Genomic DNA, 20,270 nt, shown 5'->3' with positions numbered 1-20,270 from the left:
GATTGATGAACTCAGATGTCAGGATTTTGTTTTCTCTAGGGATTTGGTTGGCACAAATAAATTATAGGCCAAATCCTTGATTCCTTATGTAACCAAAACTCCAAAGGAAGGCTCTGAAAGACTTTGAACTTAAGTAAAGGCTGTGAACAACCTGAGAGTCAAGGCCCAAATTAACAGGTCCCAGTTATTACTGCAGTTAGTGTTGCAGCACCTCACAGGGAGCACTGCCCTAGGATCTTCCTACAAATTGACTCCAGCTAGAGAGTGGAAAAGTTTATGTGCTTCAGAGTGCTCAAATTTTGCCTCTTTCTTGTATCAAGGACAGCTTGCAGCCTGCAGTTTTATACTTCTGTATGAGTAGCCTTGAAAATCTCAGTGTCTCCCACTTTCATGCACCTAAACTGGAGGACAGAGTCACAGGCTTTGGTACTGGAAACTATGGGCCAAAGGGAACAGAAAACTGGGTTTTAGGTCAGACTGTGTTTGAACTCACAACTCTCCCCACAAGGAATGTTCCATACCCATCCGGCTGCTGACAATAACAAGATGGAGCTAGTTTCCATGTCACTGTAGCACAAGGAATGCAGGACTCCATGATCCAGAAAGACTAGGCATAAATTCTGGAGTGTCCTGAGGAGAGAGGATCCTGACTCCTGGGCCTAGTTTATGATAATTAGCAAGAAAGTAAACAAATAGAAGCTGAGTGAATTGTTTTGCTTAATTTTAAATGGAAAAAGTGTGCTTGATTTCAGTCTTCTCAGAAATAAAATGGCATTTTGAGAAAGAAAATTCAAAGCATTCCTTTAAGAATCTGTTAAGACAAAATGTCTTTGACTTTTTCTTGCATTCCTTTTAGAATGTCCAATTATATGAGTGGTATGAGTCGGTAAGTATTTTGATGTCACCGAGTTTGTAGCATTTGCAGAAAAGCATTAATTAGAACTTTCTTGCTAAAGTTCTCCTGCAAGTGTATGCTTCAGAATTTGACCATGTAGCTGATATTTTGGGCTCCAAAACTTTCTCAAACTCAAACCTACGCCCAATGGAAACACTCAGGTTCCGCCTTATTTCATGCTTCAACCATGCAAAACCATTAAGTTTGCTATAGCATTTCAGCACAAAACCATAAATCACCCTGAGAATGCTTGAAGGGCTGCAGAATTAGTGACCCTATTCAGAGTTTTGAATTCACAACAAAGCAGCTAACCAAGTAGCTTTCATCCTAGACATTTTGTGCAGGTCTCTTTAGTGTTATAGACACTCTTTTACTGTCTGCGTGCATCTTCCAATGTTTAAGAGAAAAAGCTTTCAGAAAACAAACACCACAAATAGCACACGCTGTATGAAAGGGGCTGTTCATAATCTGTCAGGAGGCGATTAACTTACAACTATTCTCACATAGCAATCTCAGGCTTGTACTGTAATTTTTTGACATCTTCATATGAGAAAAGAGAAAAAATCTTGAAGATTCAAATAATAGTAATAATTTAAAAACAAACAAACAAACAAAACCAACCCAACAACTATTTTCACTTTCAGAAAGTGTGTTGAATGATTTAATATGAGAGAAAGACAAGCTCTCTGGAAACACCAACTCTGTTCCATCAGCGGTGTCATAATGCAGTCAGGAGAGAGTCGCTCAGTCTGCTGTGGTGGGACATATATTCCGAGCAGCTGAAGAGCTATTTCAGTATATTTGTCTCTGGGGATTGCATTTTTAGTACGTTAAAATGCGTTACTCTGAGTGTACATGCATTTCAAATATGAGTCACGTTTGTTTCAATACATGTATGGCATCTCCATGTAACATGAGCATTGGCAGACGGGCAAAAAAAAATTCATTTCTGAACGAACATTTGTTTGGACATTGTTCAGACACCTTCAGAAATGGAGTATCCAAGTCTCCAAAATATTCTGCTCAATCCTGCAAAGAACAGATTAGAACTGTTAGCTGAATCTGTTCACAGTGAAAACATACAGCGTGGATGCCCAGTTGTAAAGAGAGAAAGCCCGATTCATTCCTTTCAAGCAGAGTTATGGAAGAAATCCATGTTGCCGTCCGTGTGTGGATAGCAACCATTCACATATCCCAGCCATCTTATGCTTTGACTGATGGGGGAAAAAAAAAAAAACCCACAACATTTTAAGCATGCTGTAACTCTGTGTTGTTGCAGTGCAGACAGGCCTCTGAATTTCATGCATGCAAATGTTCAGAGCTGCACACAGAAGACCCTGTTTGTGCAGCATCCCAATAGAACCGGGTGGAGAGAGATTCTTTCAGCCAAACAGTATTTGCCTTAACGAGGAAGAATTCATTCTCTCTTGGTGTTTAGTTTATTTTTTTTGTTTGTTTAACGCAAGGCAAATTGTTGTTAACAGATGCTGGCTGGCTGTAAGAGGGCGGCTTGAAAGTATGTTGGTAAATATTCCTGACAACAAACTTTTTAACATCGTCAAGAGAAGCCTTTAGTGCAGCCAAAACAGAATTGCTGTGGAATTCACTCTGTGTGCTCAGATGTGAGTTATCGTATGTTTCTTTAAAAGCAAAGGAACCACACAGTAAGAAAGCTAAGCAAACAGAACTGCAAGAATCTTCCACAGTGCGTTCGACTAAATAATGCACTTCTCTTGATAAGGTTCAATAGCAGAAAACCCTTGCCTAAGGTCTCATCATTGCTGTGTGTTTCACTCATTCAGTTTAGTTGCACCAGATGAAATAAATAGATTAGCAATCCCTGTTAAACAACAGGTTCCTGTTAAGGAAGGCAGGTTAATAAAAATAAATGAACCAGGTATATTTTGGAAGGAACATACCTGCCTTTGTGCTGTACTGGTACAGCTGTTGCTTACCTGTAGAATGGCATCATTTGTGATCAGCGCTTAACACTGCCAACAGTCAGTGTAAGATACCACAACCTTGATTTGTGTCTGCACACCTTCTTGATCTTGAGAATAGTCCCCTGGAAACTGAGAAAAGATAGGCAAGTCCATACAGTAAATGGTAGATTAAATGAGGTTTTGCAAAATGAAGAGAAACACTGATTTTCAGAGCAATTAACTTATTCCTAGAATCATAGAGACATAGAATGGCTTGGGTTGCAAAGGACTTCAAGGATCATCCAGCTCCAACCTCCTGCTGCAGGCATTACTAACAAGCATTACTAACGCTGAGTCTAGGCATTAGGGTATGCATTTCAGAGACATCAGGTAGCAGAGTATTGTATGCCTTCAATGTATTATCTCTGAGACACTTCCTAAACCCTATATTCCTAAATCCTTCCGGGTTTAAGGGAACAGACATTCCAAATTAATCACTGTACCTGTTAAACTGCAAGCGAATCCAACGTATCCAGCTTACCTACTCGATCCCAAATGTGTGCCATGGAGGGTGCCTGCATCTTTTCCAAATGCAGTTGAGTAATGTCAAGTTTGCGATAAAGGAGAACTGCTGTAGTGGACTTCAATGGAAAAAAAAATAATAAAAAAATAAAAAAATAAAAAAATCTGCATTTTTAGTGCTTTTGAGACATGGAATCAGTGTCTGTAGTACTGTGCAAAGGCTCTTTGATTAGTGGGGGGTAGAGGACGAGTGCGTGACGCTAAATGATTTCTCAAGAGGCTGATCCAAGGTAAAGGGAAGAAATAGTGCAGCGTGATGAGCCCTTAACAAATGGATGAGGAGAGGTGAAATGCATTATGCCAGCGCTTTGCCACTGAGAGGGGTGAGTCTTCATTTTGTGCTTATTCTGCAATGTTAGTGGAAAAATATTTTCACTACAGGGGCAGTGAGCATATGTAATGCAAACATTTTGACAGTGAATGTAAACAGCTTTCCTGCATTTTAAACCATTAAATCAAGGACACAAATTTCCCTGGTTTGCAGATTGCAATCTCTGCTGACTATAGTGAAGATGGTGTTGCATCTGTTTTGTGTTTATAATTGCGTGTCATGTTGTGCCACTGTGACTGAATTTTAATAAATGTGGCTTTTTTAATCGTTGTGGACAGTAGGGTATCACATATAGCTACAATGCTGAGAATCAATACTGTGTTCCATAGGAATGAGTTTAGAGAAATAAACAGTCGTTGGGATGACTTTAATATTGCTTTAGCTCGCTCGTGGGATGGTGAAGTCCAGCAGCCTGACTCCCCTTTGATTTGTGATTTTGTGCATTTCAATTTCAGCCCATTGGCTTAGGCTGTATATTCTTGGCTCCGTTTCTGAGCAGGCGCCTCCAGAGAGCCCTCACTGTAAGCCGGCCATAACGAGGTGCCTGCCGTTAGCAGTGTCGATAGCGCAGAGCTCCCGCTCTCCTCCATCCCTCCACCCTGTCCCCAAATAGTTCTGCTCAGCAAATGAAAACAAACACTGGGATGGCCCTGAGAGCACAGCAGTGGTGCCCCAGGGCAAGGAATCACCACAGACCCCTGAGGCTGGTGTGGAGGAGGAGAAGCCAGAAAACAGCACCAGAGCCAATGATTTGTGAAAGAGGTAATGTGACTCTCTTGGCTTAGAGGAAAAGTTTTCTTTTCTAATAAATTATTTCTCCCCCTGGTTAGTAAATCATTTCCCCTTCCTAATGCATTTAATTTGCTATTCCCTTTAATTATTGCTTGTCCAGGTGGATCTTAAAGGCTATAACTTTAAAAGAGTCTCTCTTAAACCTGGCAAAAAGCCACCTCAGCCACATCATTAACTGAAAGACAATCATGCTCTGCCTTGCCTTGTAAAAGTACAGGTAGGGATTGAGATGCTGCAGTAGGTGTTTTTCTGAAGGAGAGATCTTGCATTAATAGGAAAGACTTCAGTGGGTTTTGTATCAGGCCCATCAGATCTTTCTTGAATGACATCACCATGTGTTAATGAGAGCTCGTGTCTCTTCCATAATGCAGTTTCAGGGAGATGTATGAGATGTTATTTTCTCAATCAGAGAATTGTCTTTGCATTGTCATTGCCTGCCTGTTGCTCTGCCCTGTTACAATACATTAGAACATGCTCCCCAAACTCCTGCAGAAAGGAATGAATTGGGAACATAGTGTTGAGATGTGGCTTCAAAGCTGAGACCCCCTGAAGTCCCAGGATTACCTGATCCTGGATCTTGGAGTCTGCACAGCCATTTGGTGTTCTGAAATATGGTGGATCCATCCCTGAAGAGGCATCTCAAAGCCAGACCACCTCTGTGCCATGCCACTGGGTGAAATCAGTAAGGATGGAGTTGTCACACACACCTGATCAGAGTAGGGTTAATCTTTCCAGAGTTGGAGGGCTGCACTACATCTGCCCAAGATGCCTAGCAAACCCTTACACTTCCTGAGTCTTCTATGATGGGAAAGATCTTGCTAGTTATTCACAGTACAAGAGAATAACTGTTTAAGCTTATGCTTTAGGTAGAAAAAGAAACATCACATCTTCCTTTTATTCACATGCATTAGGACCCTCTACTTTTCTTGTATTTAGATGCATGGCTTCAAAAAGCCAGCCTTTTGGTTAACTCTTCTGTTAAAGATATGATTTTGTTCAGCTGTCCTTGCTAATTAGGATGTTCTCCAACTAGACAGTTAACAAGCCTCACATAGATTTCCTTAGTCACTAGATTTAGTGATGCCTTCTGCCCCTCTTCTTTATTATTTCAAATTACTCATGTGAATGATATTGAAAACTGACTTAATGAAAAATTTTACTCCCGTGTTAAACAAAACTGTCTGAAAAATTAATAAGAGGAAGTGCAATTTTGCAAAATGGAAATGAAAGAGAAAAGCAATTCCTAAGCATGGCTAAGTTCAGTAGCACTGGTACCTCTATAGATACACAGACATATAGGTTCACTTACCACAGAATCATAGAATCATAGACTCATTTGAGTTGGAAGGAACCCTTAAAAGTCACTTAGTCCAACACCCCTGCAATGAGCAGGGACACCTACAGCTCCATCAGGTTCCTCATTGATAAAGAACCTGCTATCAAATGTTATAAGTATGTTAGGATACTCCTGTCCATGGAATCTGTCTGTCTGCTGCATAAATGGTCCCTGTCACCACAGTATGAGCAAGTCACAAGATTTAATGAATTTAAATACTGGTATGAAGTAAATCCCTCATTTCTGTGTGGGAAACTAATCTGTACCATAAGGGGATTACCCTGCTTGTGGCTCTCAAGGCAGGAATGCCTGGTCTACCCACACAATGTAGCCTCTTAAAGCATCCCCATAGTCTGGTTGCACCCTCAGATCTCCCATTAATGCCATGGGCTCCCATCAGGACCCTCCCAGCACCTGCTTACATGGGGCCTCTGTTTCCCATGCATCCCACTTTCCCCCAGAAGGAAATGCTATGCCATTATTCACAAGGCCAAAGAATAAAAGGGAAAAAGAAAGCGATTACACGGGTCAGGTTTGGGAGTATGCTCTCTCAGCCTCCTCTGTTGCTCCCTCCTTGGCTAATTGTTCTTCTATCTGGCAGCATTAACAGAGCAAGGCAGCAAGCATCTGGCATTACAGCCTTGGCTGTCCTGAAAGCAGAAACTCTGGCAGACCCTGTGAGTTCTTTTCATTTCCCTGGCAAATCATCTGGAGGCCTGGGCGCTCTGGACAAAGCTTACATGACCATTGTGACCCAGAGCATCCAGATCCTGCCCTCAGGGTGCTTTTAAGGGCCATTCAGCCAGGATGAGATGCACAGCAACAAACAACATGATTTCAACCCCTGGGAGAACCACACCATTTCAATTATTTTCACCAAACTATCTCAGTTATCCACAAGGGCTGGGAAACAAGTTTGGGACCCCACAGACCAATGAGCCCTTCATGCTTCTTCATTCATGTGGAAGCCCTAAACACCAAGGAGATAGGAAGTGTCCCCTTGTCCATTAAACCACAATAACATCAAACATCTCATTTTCCTACAGAAACATTTGAAGAAGCTTCTCCAGATGTGCCTCAAAAGAGAGTTCAGGAGATGATCCTGTCCCTCTACTTTGCACTGGTGAGGCCTCACCTGGAGTACTGTGGCCAGATGTGGAGTCCTCAGTACAGGAGAGACACGGACCTATTGGAGCACATCCAGAGAAGGACCACAAATATGATCCAAAGGATGGAACACCTTCTCTGTGAGGACAGGCTGAGAGAGCTGGGACTGTTCAGCCTGAAGAAGAGAGGGCTCCAGGGAAACCTGAGAGCAGTCTTTCTGTATTTAAAGGGAGGCTGCAAGAAGGAAGCGGACAGATCCTTTAGCAGGGTCTGTTGTGATAGGACAAGGGAAAATGGTTTCAAATTAAATAGGGGGACATTTAGACTGGATATCAGGAAAAAAAATCCACAATTACAGTAGTGAGGCACTGGCATAGGTTGCCCAGAGAGGTGGTAGATGCTCCATCCCTGGCGACACTCTAGGTCAGGCTGGATGGGGCTCTGAGCAACCTGATGTAGCTTTAGATGCCCCTGTTCATTGCAGGGGAGTTGGACATTCAAAGGCCTCTTCCAACTCAAACTATTCTATGATTCCATGAAATGCTCCAATAAACAAAAATTGAATGGAGAGATAGTCAGGTAAAATAATATAGAAAAATCTATGACCAAGACCATTAGGTAAGTTCAAAGCACAGTTTGATGCTGTCTTTGCTGTGGGCAGTCACCACGACTACCTTCCTGAGGTCAAAAATCCAAATGTTCAGCCTTTCTTGAGATCTGCCAACATCCAGCGCTCAGCTGCCAGTTTTATCCTTGCTTTGTACCTTTAAACTACACTTATACAAGAAAAAAGGGAAAAGTAAGAATAAAAGTCAGCCCGGGATTTTCCTGCTGTTAGGCTGCTGAGGGTTTTTAAAGCTCACAGTTTCCTTGAGGGGAAAGAGGTTAACGCGTCAGAATGTATCAGGCCTTCTGATGCAGGGCAGGGCTTGCTGGGTTCGCTTGATGGCTGTTTCAAGGTTTGTTTGCAAATTAAACCTCTTCTAACAAGAAATATCACGTTCATTAACCAGTAAACATCTGTTTAGAATATAACATTCTCCTTTGTTCCAAAAAGTGGCCTCACAAGAGAAGTTGTCTGTAATGCTGACGATTGTTAGCTGCAGAAAAAGTCTCTATTCTTGCAGTATTTAAAAAGAATTAATGTTTGCATAACAAATTACCGAAATTCAGACTGTGAATGCACACATCTACAGTATGTCCTCGAGGCACTAACCTTTCCCAAGAACACAAAGTCCTTGTTATGATATGCAAACTAATGAATCAGCTGAAGGAAGCATTTATACTTTGACAGTGTTTTAACTTTCTCTGACTCAAATTAGCTGCAACTGGGGCTGTTGCTTGACGAGATTCTGTGAACTTTTGAGCTAAAATTAATCTGGATGTTATCACAGAGAAAGTAATCTGATGGAAAAAGAATAATTGATCTGAAAGTATCCCTTTCACATTTTGATATTCAGAGAAAACAAGTTGCAGATCGTAACTATTATTTTCTTCCCCGTGACACCTTGTGGCTGTACTTGTTTCAGGAGTTTTAGATATAAAACTAAACCAGGTTCAGGTAATACCAGCAACTGTGCGTAGATAGGCCGCAATCTTGCACAATGTGGATTTTATATATTATCACACAAACACTTAACAGAACTCCATGCCTAAAACCTTCCATTCCTATCTTGTTTATTAACATTTCTTCAAAGGATGCGGTATTCATTGATATTGACCGTTCTGTCAGAACAAACTTTTAGGATCCCTAGAAGTCAATTCACCAATACTTTCAACTAACATTTATTAATTCATTGCATTGTGTGCAGTGCTTCATTGGCACTTTAAAATTCATCTTTACATTTCTGTTTTTTTTCCCTTTCATAAAATTTTCTTTAGACTTGCAACTTTAGAGATACTTTTTTCTTCTGCCTCGATGTCTGCTCCAACATTTGTTTGGCTACAAGCAACTTATGTTTATTTAATGATAGGATTACATCTTTGACATTGGTTTAACAAACCCAAAATTTTACTATCAGGTTTGACGAAGAAAGTGTGAAATAGGGGAGACCTCACTACAGTCTTTTGGTACTTGAAAGGAGCTTACAAGCTGGATGGAGACTGACTTTTTACACAGGCAGATAAAGATAGGAAAAGAGGATATGAATTTTAACTGAATGATGGGAAATTATGATTGAATATTAGGAGGAAGTTCAGCACAGCTGCCCAGAGAAGCTGTGGTGCCCCATCCCTGGAGGCGCTCAAGGCCAGGTTGGATGGGGCCCTGGGCAGCTGAGCTGGTGGAGGACAGCCCTGCCCATGGCAGGGAGCTGGAAGTAGATGACCTTTGAGTTCCCTTCCAAGTCGAGCCATTTTGTGATTGCATCATTCTATGATAGTGACCTGAGAGCTTATCAATGTGCTGCAGTGATGCAGCCTGCTGAAATGGAAGGTGCCTGTTTGCATTACAGTATGAGCCCAAGGGGCTGGTACCCCTGTGTGGGAGGAGTACCATGCCCTAGGTCCTTTGCATGTTTAATGCTCATGCAAAACACTTCTTTAACTGTCCTGGAGATACTATTCACAAGAACAGTTTGTATTCTTCTGCAAAGATTACACAAACACTGCTGACAAGGACAGTGTCAGGATGGATTAGCTGGCATGTAAAGGCCAACCACGTAAATAAAGCTCCCCAGGAGTGGCATTAACTTGCCTAGTAATGCATTTTTATTTTTTTTTTATTCATTAGCTTTCTTCATCTCTTGATTTTATAAATCAGTCTTTTTATTTGTTTACACTGGTTCCTACTCTTTATCTTTCTTTACCCTCCCTCTTGTTCCCTCTGCAGCATGCAGGTCAGTGCAGGTGGGAGGAATGGATATTCTGCCTTGCTCACATGTGCTTTGATTCTGCTCAATACTTGAGTGTGTTGTGAAAATGCCTAGACTGACTGGATGATGAGCACATTTACATAAACTGATGTGCACACATATGTAGCCCTACCTTTAGAAAAGTGCCCCTACCTATAACATTATTTTTCTGTAACGTAGGAAGGTTGCTCCAAAAGCAATGCCTCCTGTTTTATTATGTTTGCTCACAACGTTAGAGGCAGATGTTGGAGGTATGTCAGTAGAGGTTGAACCTTCCCACCAATATCCCATTACATTTTGTTGCTGTGCGACAAATGGCAGCAGAGGGGCGGTCTAACAAAATGGTGTCTGACATGGAAGTGTGTATGGAGCAAAGACGTGGAATTGAATTCCTCTGTGTGGAAAAATTTGCACTCATTGACATTCTCGGACACTTGCTGAATGTTCATGGAGACCAAACATTGGATGTGAGCATAGTGAGGAGGTGGGAAGTGCATTTCAGCAACAGCGGGTCACCTCCACTGGTACAGATGTTTATGAGCATGGCATGCAGGCTCTTATTCATCACTAGTGAAAATGCTAATGCTGGTGACTACATTGAAAACCAGTGTTTTATAGCTGAGAATTTGCTCTATCAAAGAGTGTTATTGTTCTTTCTGTATTTTTTGTAGTTTCCATGGAAATAAGTAGGAGGTATTACTTTTGGAGTGACCTATGTAGCATGGAATTTCTGCTGGGAATCAGGTATGACTATACTGTTAATCTATTCACTGATCATTTCTTTGCTAAAATAGTTCAGCTCATAAAACCACAGCTCAGAATTCTGCAGTGGAAGCAAACACTGTATGTGTATATATATATATACAGTCTCTTCTCATCCATTATAAAGGTCATTTTTTTTTTTTTTTCTGTGTTTTTCAAAGCTGATCTTTCTTAACTTGAAGACTTCACAAACACTGCAGCCGGATGGCTCTGTTGTTGCAGAGCTGAGATAACAACCCTCCCATTCTTTTCTTCTGTGCGTTGCTTCACACTGCTGTTTTGACTATGTAACTCTCCATGTGAGCACCAATGCCACCTCTACTCCTCCATTTCTCACTTTGTCTAAATCACCCCATGCACGTAGGAGGCTCTCCTGGGCTGGCAGAGGTTGTCCTTACTCCCACCACTCCAACACCACTGCTCCTGAAATTGTTCATCCTCACTAGGGCTGGGCCTGGCTCCACAACTACTACACGCTCCCCTGCTGCTTTGATCTATGATGGCCTTCACAACTCTGAGCCGTCTTTGCTCCTTACTTGTTTGTTTCTCCTTTTCTTTCATTTGTTTCTGAGTACCAGCCACACTGTGCTAGGTGTGCAACACAGGAGACTCAAGTCCCAGCCTCAAAGAATTTGCTGTGCAAGATTATCCTCATCTCCAGCTCTTCTGTTAACTCTAAATAGTTGCATTCATCACCATCTTCCTTAACTCTGTTTCACTGTGTAACATACCTCATGGTTTCTGTGCATCTATTTGAAAGGGATTAAGCATGTCAAGAACAAAATGAATATCTCTCGTGCTAACAAAGTATATATTAAAGGATGGCATAAATATTCTGTTTTTCCTCACCCCACTAAGCTGTTCTGACTCTAACCAATACTTTCACTTTAGTTGCCTTACATTCATTCTTGAAGTGTATGTTTTAGCATCTGAATAAACAGTGTACCACAGAGGAGCTCAATGTCTACATTTCTGTGAGTACTTAGAACATCCTCAGATCCAGTCTTAGAGTTCTGAGTTTTTTGGTAAGGTTTTGATGCCAAGATAGGCATATCTGATCTAGTTGGAGGCAACTCTGGAGGTTGGAGGTTGTGGATACCCCATCCCTGACGGCACTCAAGGCCAGGCTGGATGTGGCTCTGGGCAGCCTGGTCTGGTGATTGGTGACCCTGCACACAGCAGGGGGGTTGAAACTAGATGATAATTGTGGTCCTTTTCAACCCAGTCTATTCTATGATTATAACAATTTTGAGATTAAAAGCAAACATAATTTGGCTCTGTTTTAAAATATTTTGCTTGGTTTTCTAAAAATGTAGTCATTTAAGTTTTATCTTCAATTTTTTTTTTCATCACAACCTGGAGGGACAGCAAGTTGCCTTATTGTCAAATGAGAGCTTGACCGTGTCACATGAACTCAGGAGCTACGGCTTCTATTATAGTATTGTGCTTGTTTGCAGTATTTAAAGCTCTTCCAAAGAGTTAGTAACAAGCAACTTAACTTTGAAAATTTTAGCATCTGCGTCTGATTACATCTTTGTAGGACTTCTTCTTAAGGGTCTGGTCTTTGAAATAGCTCCATATTAACTAGAACCAGGATTCTTCTGAAACAGGGCTCTAGGTTTAATCCTTGATATACAAGGCAAGCCTTGTGTTTCACAAAAACAGCATTGCAGAAATATTATTATTATTATTGCTTTATTCTCTAGTATCAGTGACACTGTAGTTGTGGCACACAGTTTCAGCTGCTAAATATGTGCAAATCAGCACAGACTAAAAGTTTGTCTCCTTTAGCACATGAAACGCCTTGGTGTGCAGTGTCATCTTCAGAGAAATAAATGGCTGCAACGCCTAAGCTGCTTTGCATTTACTTTGCATTAAGACATTACCTCATTCCTGATCATGTAAATTCAGTTGCTTCCTGAACAACTGAAGTAGTTTAGACGCTTTTGTTTTGCAAGGGATGTTTCCTTTAAAAGTAAAGCCCAAAGCAGTCTTTTAGGAAATCTCAAGGATCTGCTTCCCTCTCTTACAGCTATACTAGCTTTCCTCCCCTGGAACTCTCTGTCCTGCCAGGGCTTTATTGCAAAGGCTGCATAATGCAAGAAGTCAACCAATATTTTAATATAATCAATATGAATTGTCATCAATGGCTTTTATGAAGATGTATGTTTTACCAGTAATGCCAGCTTAGCTGCTCCTTTTTCCTCATCTGTATTGCTTGCTATCTCCCAGCAAAAAACAAACAAAAGAGGTGCTGCTGGCAGAATGATGATGCACCCATAACTTCAGAGCGTGCATCCATGTACATTGTACTACATTGGGTGGGTGGCTATTGAAGTAACCTGCCCCATTTTTTCCCATCGGCTCTTGCTCCTCAGTTGCAATTTATCACTTTCTGATGTGTGCCAATAAAACTGTAGGGCTGTGCTATAAAGCAATGAAGGAAATGAGAGAGCTTAAGGTTTTGTGAGCCTAATTTTTAATGATGAGTTTACAGCACAGCTTCTCAGATCACTGCATCAATCCAATGGTGCATGGGATGCAGAGTATGCAGAATATTATCCATTCACCATGCTCACAGCTGAAGAAGAGGTGTGCACCTCCTGATTCATTAGTGGTTGTCCTGTGCCTTTAAAGTGGGAAATGCATAAGGAATAAAAAAGCTCTGTTTCTTTAAAGCAGTTAGTTAAACTAGTCATATTTAGTATGTTAGGTAAAATAGTTACTGCTTTAAATTTCTGGTTGCACATTGAAGGCACTGCTTTTGTAGGAGATAGAAAAAATGCACTCAGGTGGCATCACCTGATATTGCTAATTTTTCAGAAGTGACAGGGAATTTTAGACGCAGAAGTGCCATTGTTTTCAATGGAGTTTAGACCTCCAAATCACATAGGTTCTGTTGAAAATGTTTATCAATAATGATTTTCTTTGGGAGAGTTAAAAATCCCACACGCCATGAGCAGTTGTATAAAGAGAATGCTTACTGTGCTGGATGCTTAGTCATAGGCTTTAGCATTAGGGCTCTTCCTGTGTCTGCGTGTGTGTGGCTTTACCACACATAAATTATCCAGTTTTCCTTTTTTCCTCTTACTTGTGGAAAAATATACAGAAATTTCAAAGATGAGAGAATCATCTGAAAGGCAACCCCCTTCCTTTCATTCACATTTTTGATTCAAACTGAGAGATAGCCCCAGAACCAGCCCCAGTAAAAGGGCTGCTTTATGCAAAGTCAAGGCGAAGCAAAGTAAAGCTATCGAGTTGTAAAAGCAGCGGAGCTGCACCTCCTTAGCATTCAAGCAACTATCTCTAGAAGGGAAGCAGATTATGCGGTATCATATTGCAAAAGGGCTGTTCAACCCTGTTGCACTTACTCAGAGCTCCATATTTACTTTTGTCACTGTATAGCAGCGATTGCATTATATCCTTCCTGCCAGGACACGGGAGAAACAGAAGGTTAAGTGTAAAAGGGGGGAGGGGAAAAGAGGGAGGGAGAGGGCAGCCGTAAAAAGGCTAAAAAGGGAGAAAAGAGCGGCTGAAGAGAAAAGAAAAAGTTCCTCACCGAGGCAGGAAAAGCTCCTACAGAAACACAGCGAAGCAGGAGCCCAGGCATGGTGCACATGGGATTACTAACACAATTGTATTTCATCTCTGATACTGCTGAAAGCACGACGGTTTGGTCATAAGAAAATAGATGCATTTTATTAAGCGTACATAAAAGTAGGAGGCACAGAGTCTGGCACCAGCATAGCCTAAAGGGATTTCCATGATTTGTGCCATGAATGCTGAATGGAAGACTTGTAAAAAGCACCTTTCTCTTAAGGATAGCCTGCTGGAATTTGTAAATATAGCCAAAAAAACAACAACAAACCAAGCCTGAATTAAAATAGTACCAAGTGGTGGAAATACCAAAGCCCTGTTCTCTAGATAGAGAAGCCTGCAAACAAGCACATTTATTTCAGAGGCACTCAGGCAGTCCAGAGGCCACAGGGGTCACTTGGAGCAATGGCTTTGAAAGTGATTGAAGTTTTGAGGGGGCACAAAGGTGGTCAGTACTGAAAATGGCAGGAACTGGGAGCAAAGAGTTGTGATTTTATAACCCAGGGCTCCCCAAGTTCAAAGGTTCATTTTGGGGGGGTTGGTGAGGGACACAGCCCCGCTGTCAAGCCTCCTCCCCTCTCCTATCCTGTGAGCTGATGCCAGAGGTCTGGACAATGTGAAAACTTTCTTCCCTTTGCTGGTGAAAGAACTAGAAGGAATATTCAACCCATTAACAGAATGTCTTGGCTTGAGTAGAAGTGGCATTTTTCTACAAGATGTGTTAGTTAACTCATTTAAACTACTATATAATATATTCTGGTGCAAGCTGAGCAAGTGATGTTTTAATATGTGTTTGGTTGTGTATGTGAGCCCGAAGAGTATGCCAACTAAACCATATTAAAGAACAATTTGTCCTGTCAGTAACGGGGACTTAAAACCTGTTAGCTAACACACTTAAAGAAAGAGAAAGAAAACTCCTTTTATTCCTGTCTATCAGCATCCCTAGCACTGAAAGAGGCTTGTGAATCTCAAGATGATCTCAACATGGGAAACAAGGAAAGGCAGCCAAGTGTACCCACATTAAGTCACAAATGTCTCTAAAAATATGGGTTTATAGCAGCACAGAAGCCTTTTGAGTCTCACTCTTCCAAATGAGCTGTATGAGAAGAGCACAGATCTCTGATAAATAGAGGGGACACTTAGAAAAGAAACTTTGCTCTTGCTTGCAAAGTGCAAGTTCATCAGAATTTCAAAGGGTACTGAGTTGTGGAGAAGGAGAGAGACAGCATGGCCTTGCCTTGGCACTGTGAAAATAGAAGTAACTTTGCTGGATTCAGGCAGATTCAGTCTGGTAAAACACAGAAGAGCATCCTAGATCTGTAGCATTATCATCAGATGGATAATCAGATTTTCCATTGCCACTGCAAGTAATAAATACGAGCTGGCAAAAGAAGTTCTGCCTTACTGTCCTGCTCTGACTTGCTATAGTGGTAGCGTATTTGATGAGCATCATTGTCAGAACCAAGCCAGACCCTGGGAAGATGGGGTCACTGGCTCCAATCCTCTGAACTGGGGTCCTTCAAATTATCGCTTTCCATCACACAGAGACAGCACCCACTATTCACCAGTGTAGATCTGTTCCATATGTTTATATACCACAATGAGCACACACAATTTTTATTGCACAGAAAGATCTTACTGCATAATCCAGACTGAACAAAGAAAAGAATAACAATAAACAAAGGGAGGAAAGATGAAGAATGAAGGGAAGAATGAGAAACCATGATGAAATTATTCTATACACATCAACTTTTACTTCCTTTTATTATAAGTGTTTCATGTAAACAATGGTCAAATAGTAAATACTTATAGTTTCATGAGTACTAACTTTGCCTACAGAGCATTGGCAGGCTGAGGAACTGTCATAGGAGTGGGTATGGAAGACAACAGCAGAGCTTTCACTAAGAAAACCTCCCTACTCCCTTGCTTGTAATTGTCACATGGTAAATTAACCTTGCTTGCCCCTCCTACACAGCATTCTTCCTTGTTCTGTGTCTCAGGTGATTATTTTCAGGTGCCACATGCGCCACATTTGTACTGGAATAAAACAATAGGAAAAGAGAGTGATTTCCAGTAAACAGTCCTTTAATGCAGTGTACAGAAAGCAAATCCCTACTCCCCTTCCTATCCTTATGTTCGTGGCTAGAGCACAGCTAGGGAATGAAGAAGCTCAGAATGGCTAGGTGAGAGACAAGGTGCAGTGGATTCTGATGGCTGGAGATCCTAAGTGGAAGGTGAACTAAGAAGTCAAGGAGGCAAAGAAAAGATGGACAAAGCACAGGGTCAGAGCCCATAGCTGAGAGGCACAAAGGGAAGAGGTCATGGAAAAAAATCACACTAGGAGGAGAGTGTTGGAAATTGTTTATAAGGTGTAGACAAAGACCCTGTCTGGAGGTTCCCAGCCCCAAATCCTTTGCTTTCATGGCCGGCTGCCGTGACCAGACTGACAAAAAGTGGCCCTTTAAAAATGAATGGTGTTATCAAGACCTTACACGTAATCCTAGCGTTGCTAATGGGGGAGGGCATGCAGGTCCTTCGGCACTGCTTCCTTCTCCTCCCTCCCTCGTTGATCACAATTAACATACTCTGCAGCACATGCCGAAAGCTCATGAGAGACTGAAATGTGACATTTTTCTTGGAATTTATATAAAGTGGGAAACTGTTAAGAAACACTTGCAGCAGGGAACTGCAATAAAGTGAACATGGAAGAGGTGAGTGAGAGAGGAGAGCAGCAAGCAAGCTGTGCCTTACTGTTATGGGATTCCCAGATGTAGGAATGGGCAGGGACTCTGTGCCATGGAGTCACGATCTGGGCATGAGATCCCTGAATGCTCTTCCTGTCACTTCAGTAGGTGCTGGAAAACGTAGATCAAAACATTTTGATTTGATTTTCTCTCCTCACTCATGATTAGGAGCAAAGCCTAGTTCTCCCAGTCCATTACATATTTGATTCAGATCTGTATCTTAGGCAGAGGTTTGGCTGCTAGGAATCATTTTGATTATATGAAACACTTGGGCAATACACTGAGTGAGGCTTCCTGTGAAGGTGTCCCTGGGCATGCATTGCATTTTCTCAGTGTTCAGTGGATGCAGCTTTACCTTCATTGCACCCGTGGGTCTTCCAAACTTAATATTAGATCCAGTAATTCCTCATTTCTGTAGTGATTTTGATAAACATAGTGACTTTGAGTTCCATCATTCTGCTCTGGAAAGCAGGGTTCCTGAGGAGGGTTTATCCTAAAGAAATAAAACCAAGGGTTGCCAGCACACCAATGGCTGTACACAATAATTGTTATGGCAGTAATGTCCCAGGTGGCTGTTGTATCAGCATCACCTCAGCAGACATTAATGTCTGCTTTGGAAAGCTTCAGCCTCCATGGCCCTATGCATTTATTTTCTCTCAGCCCTTCTGCCATCAGGTCTTCATCTCAGAGGAATCCAGAGAAATGTCAGACTTAGAGTGGTCCCTGTCACTCACAACACACTCTACATGCAGTGTGTGCCCAGTGATTATAACAAGGCACTGAGCTGGCTCCAGATCAAGAGAGAGACTTATACTTGCTTCGGTGGGCAGCGCTGGAGCCCTGGGCAAACAGGATGACTGCAATGGCTCCTGAAGCTCACCTTCAGAAAGGAATAAAAATTATTTTTCTGGCTCGGTGGTATTTACAAACACTGTGGCCAGCCTAATGGTCTGTAAGGAGAAAATGACACCTGGAAAGATGAAAAAGTAAAGACTGCTACCTTCCAATACTGAAGCTTTTGGCAAGATAATTCTAAGTGTTTTGTAAGACTTCAGTAGCTTGCTGTAAGTGAAACATCTCTGTTGATTTGTCATCTGGTATAGTAAAAAAGCAGCGGAAGAGCATGTCAGGTAGTGCCGACTTCAGTGCATCTAAATGGGCTGACAATACGTAGACCTGTATTCGATACATGTTTGAATTCAATTTGGAATGTCGATGAGGGATATCATTTAAATTTGATCTTTAAAATCTTGCCAGTTTTATAGAGATTTAGTTTCTAGTGTATCTGCCTAATGCTGAAGAAGATGTGGTTCCTTGCAGTTAATGTCTATCATGACAAAGTTTGTTCTCTCGATGTCCTGCTATTATGAGCCAATAACTCATCAAAATGGCCATGATTATTCCCAGGAGTCACAAACTTAGCTGTCACCAAGGTATCCTTAATACAACTGAGAAGGGATGAAGCTTAAGTTCTCTTCTTTGAATTCTTAGGCTCTTTTCATCCCTGCATCGTTTAAAGCAGCCTCAGAGTACTCACATTCTGTCTCTGTGGATCAGGAGTAAAGAGAAAGTAGCTTGAAGCTCTTTAAGGGCAAAATTCCTCCTGCTCTCTGACCGAGAGGCCCCAAAACACCAGGAGATGTGGCTTGAAATACACTATGGCATACACCATATCTCTTGCAACAAGAGACCTGTGCCTATTCTCTGGGTTCACCTCTGTTGTCTTCCTGTAGCTAACAAAGAGGAATTTGTATCTGGGGCCCTTATTCTCAGAAGATGGAGAAAATGGAAAGACCTACATGATAAGCTCAGAAGACCCAGATGTACATCTCTCTCCTAGAGCCAGAGAAAGGGGCTGGGGTGAGAGTGTGAGTGCAACGATATACATGTTTCACAAACTGTTTCCTGCCAGCATCAAACCTATCCCTAGAACATGGAAAACATACAGGTTAGGGCACAAGGAAAAAACTGCCAGGTGGGATCCTCTTTTGCCTCATTGTACTTTTCAGGAGACTCCAACTCTGCCTCATGTTACCATTGAAGTTGATGAAGTGTTGGGTCTGAACTCCTCCTTCTTTCACATGGCAAACACATGACCTGGTACCACCATCTCAGTGTTGTCAGTTTTTCATTTTGAGCTCTAAATCAGAGAGATCCGTATAGGTCTAATGCTGACAATGCATAAAAGATATCTTTTGAAAAGTTAAGGCATTTTGGAAACTCTGAGCACTGAGCCCAAATCAATAACAGTCTGCCAGAGTCTAAGAGGTCTCCCAGGTGTCCTGATGTTCAGTTCTGGTTGAGTTTTGCTTCTGCAGCTCTGCAGATTCTTTTCCAGTTCTCTGCATGAATACTGTGGGTGTCATATGATTGCTGCCAACATAGCACCTATGAAGAATTACGGGCAATACAGAAGTTTATTATGACATTTCACTACAACTATCATTGTTTAGCTATAAATCTACATTATTTGAATTGAAAAAATGTATAACAGAAGGACACTTTTCACTTCTTTTCTGCTTGTTTTTTCCCCACAAAGCTTGGCTGAAGAATAGCTGGTTGGACTGACAATTAGCACCCTGAACAGATTACACTGGAGTGATTTTTCTTCTGTAATGCAGTGCATATGAGTTTTCTAGATGCCTCTTTTGTAAGAGACATTGTGAGTTTCTTGCGACATCCTTAAAGAGAAAGCATCATCCTCCAGGCCTCACTTAGGAAGATATGTAGGTTGGTTGCACCTTAAAATAAGGAAATGTCCAAATCCCTCTGCTTCTAGCAAATTGTAGGGACAGATTTCACTCCAGAGTCTCTTCAGGAAGAAAAATAACAAGAGGTTTGCAGTGCTTCTACTACTCTTGATTTGAAAAAAATGAGATATGCCTCCAGTCATCACAGGGCTCATTAGAATGAGGACAAAAATACGACCCAGAACTTAGCTGACTAATCTGGCCTCTTATTTAGAGGCTTCTTTTACAAGAAATGGTTGTAAGTTTTTTGTTTGCCCATTTGTTTTCGTAATGCAGCAGTACGATTGCAATCAGCAGAACTGCAAAGCCAAGTTAATGGATTTTAACATACAAATTAAAAATAAAAATAAAATTCTGCAGGTTATAAAAATATTTTTATCTTTCATTTTATTACTTAGACAAATGGAGAAGGGACCAAGTTAAATCCTGGCCTTGGAGTGATTACAAAGTTGGCCTTTGACTCAACCTGAGGTTATAATCATGTTTTATATCCCCCTCAATCCAATTTATCAACCGTTACTGCCAGAGATAAAGAATGGCTTACTGGTTAAGGCAGAGAACTGGACAATCTGAATTTAGTCCTCTGCTTTGCTCTTGTTA

At 41.5% G+C, this 20,270-nt stretch overlaps 1 long non-coding RNA gene across 2 annotated transcripts in view; it reads left to right on the top strand.

The window, feature by feature from the left end:
- Nucleotides 1-4,237: 4,237 nt before the first annotated feature.
- Nucleotides 4,238-20,270, top strand: part of LOC146761812 (uncharacterized) — a 37,040-nt gene continuing 21,007 nt past the window's right edge. The window contains exons 1-2 of one of the 2 annotated variants that reach the window (XR_014942642.1): nucleotides 4,238-4,492; nucleotides 10,489-10,561. This is a non-coding gene — a long non-coding RNA (uncharacterized LOC146761812). The remainder of the gene's footprint in view (nucleotides 4,493-10,488; nucleotides 10,562-20,270) is intronic. The other variant, XR_014942643.1, reaches the window with a different exon arrangement.

The sequence above is a fragment of the Coturnix japonica genome, chromosome 2 (assembly GCF_054131305.1).
Source record: "Coturnix japonica strain WE chromosome 2, WE-NBRP24, whole genome shotgun sequence".
Taxonomy (NCBI): domain Eukaryota; kingdom Metazoa; phylum Chordata; class Aves; order Galliformes; family Phasianidae; genus Coturnix; species Coturnix japonica.
This window is presented reverse-complemented; position numbering and strand designations above follow the sequence as displayed.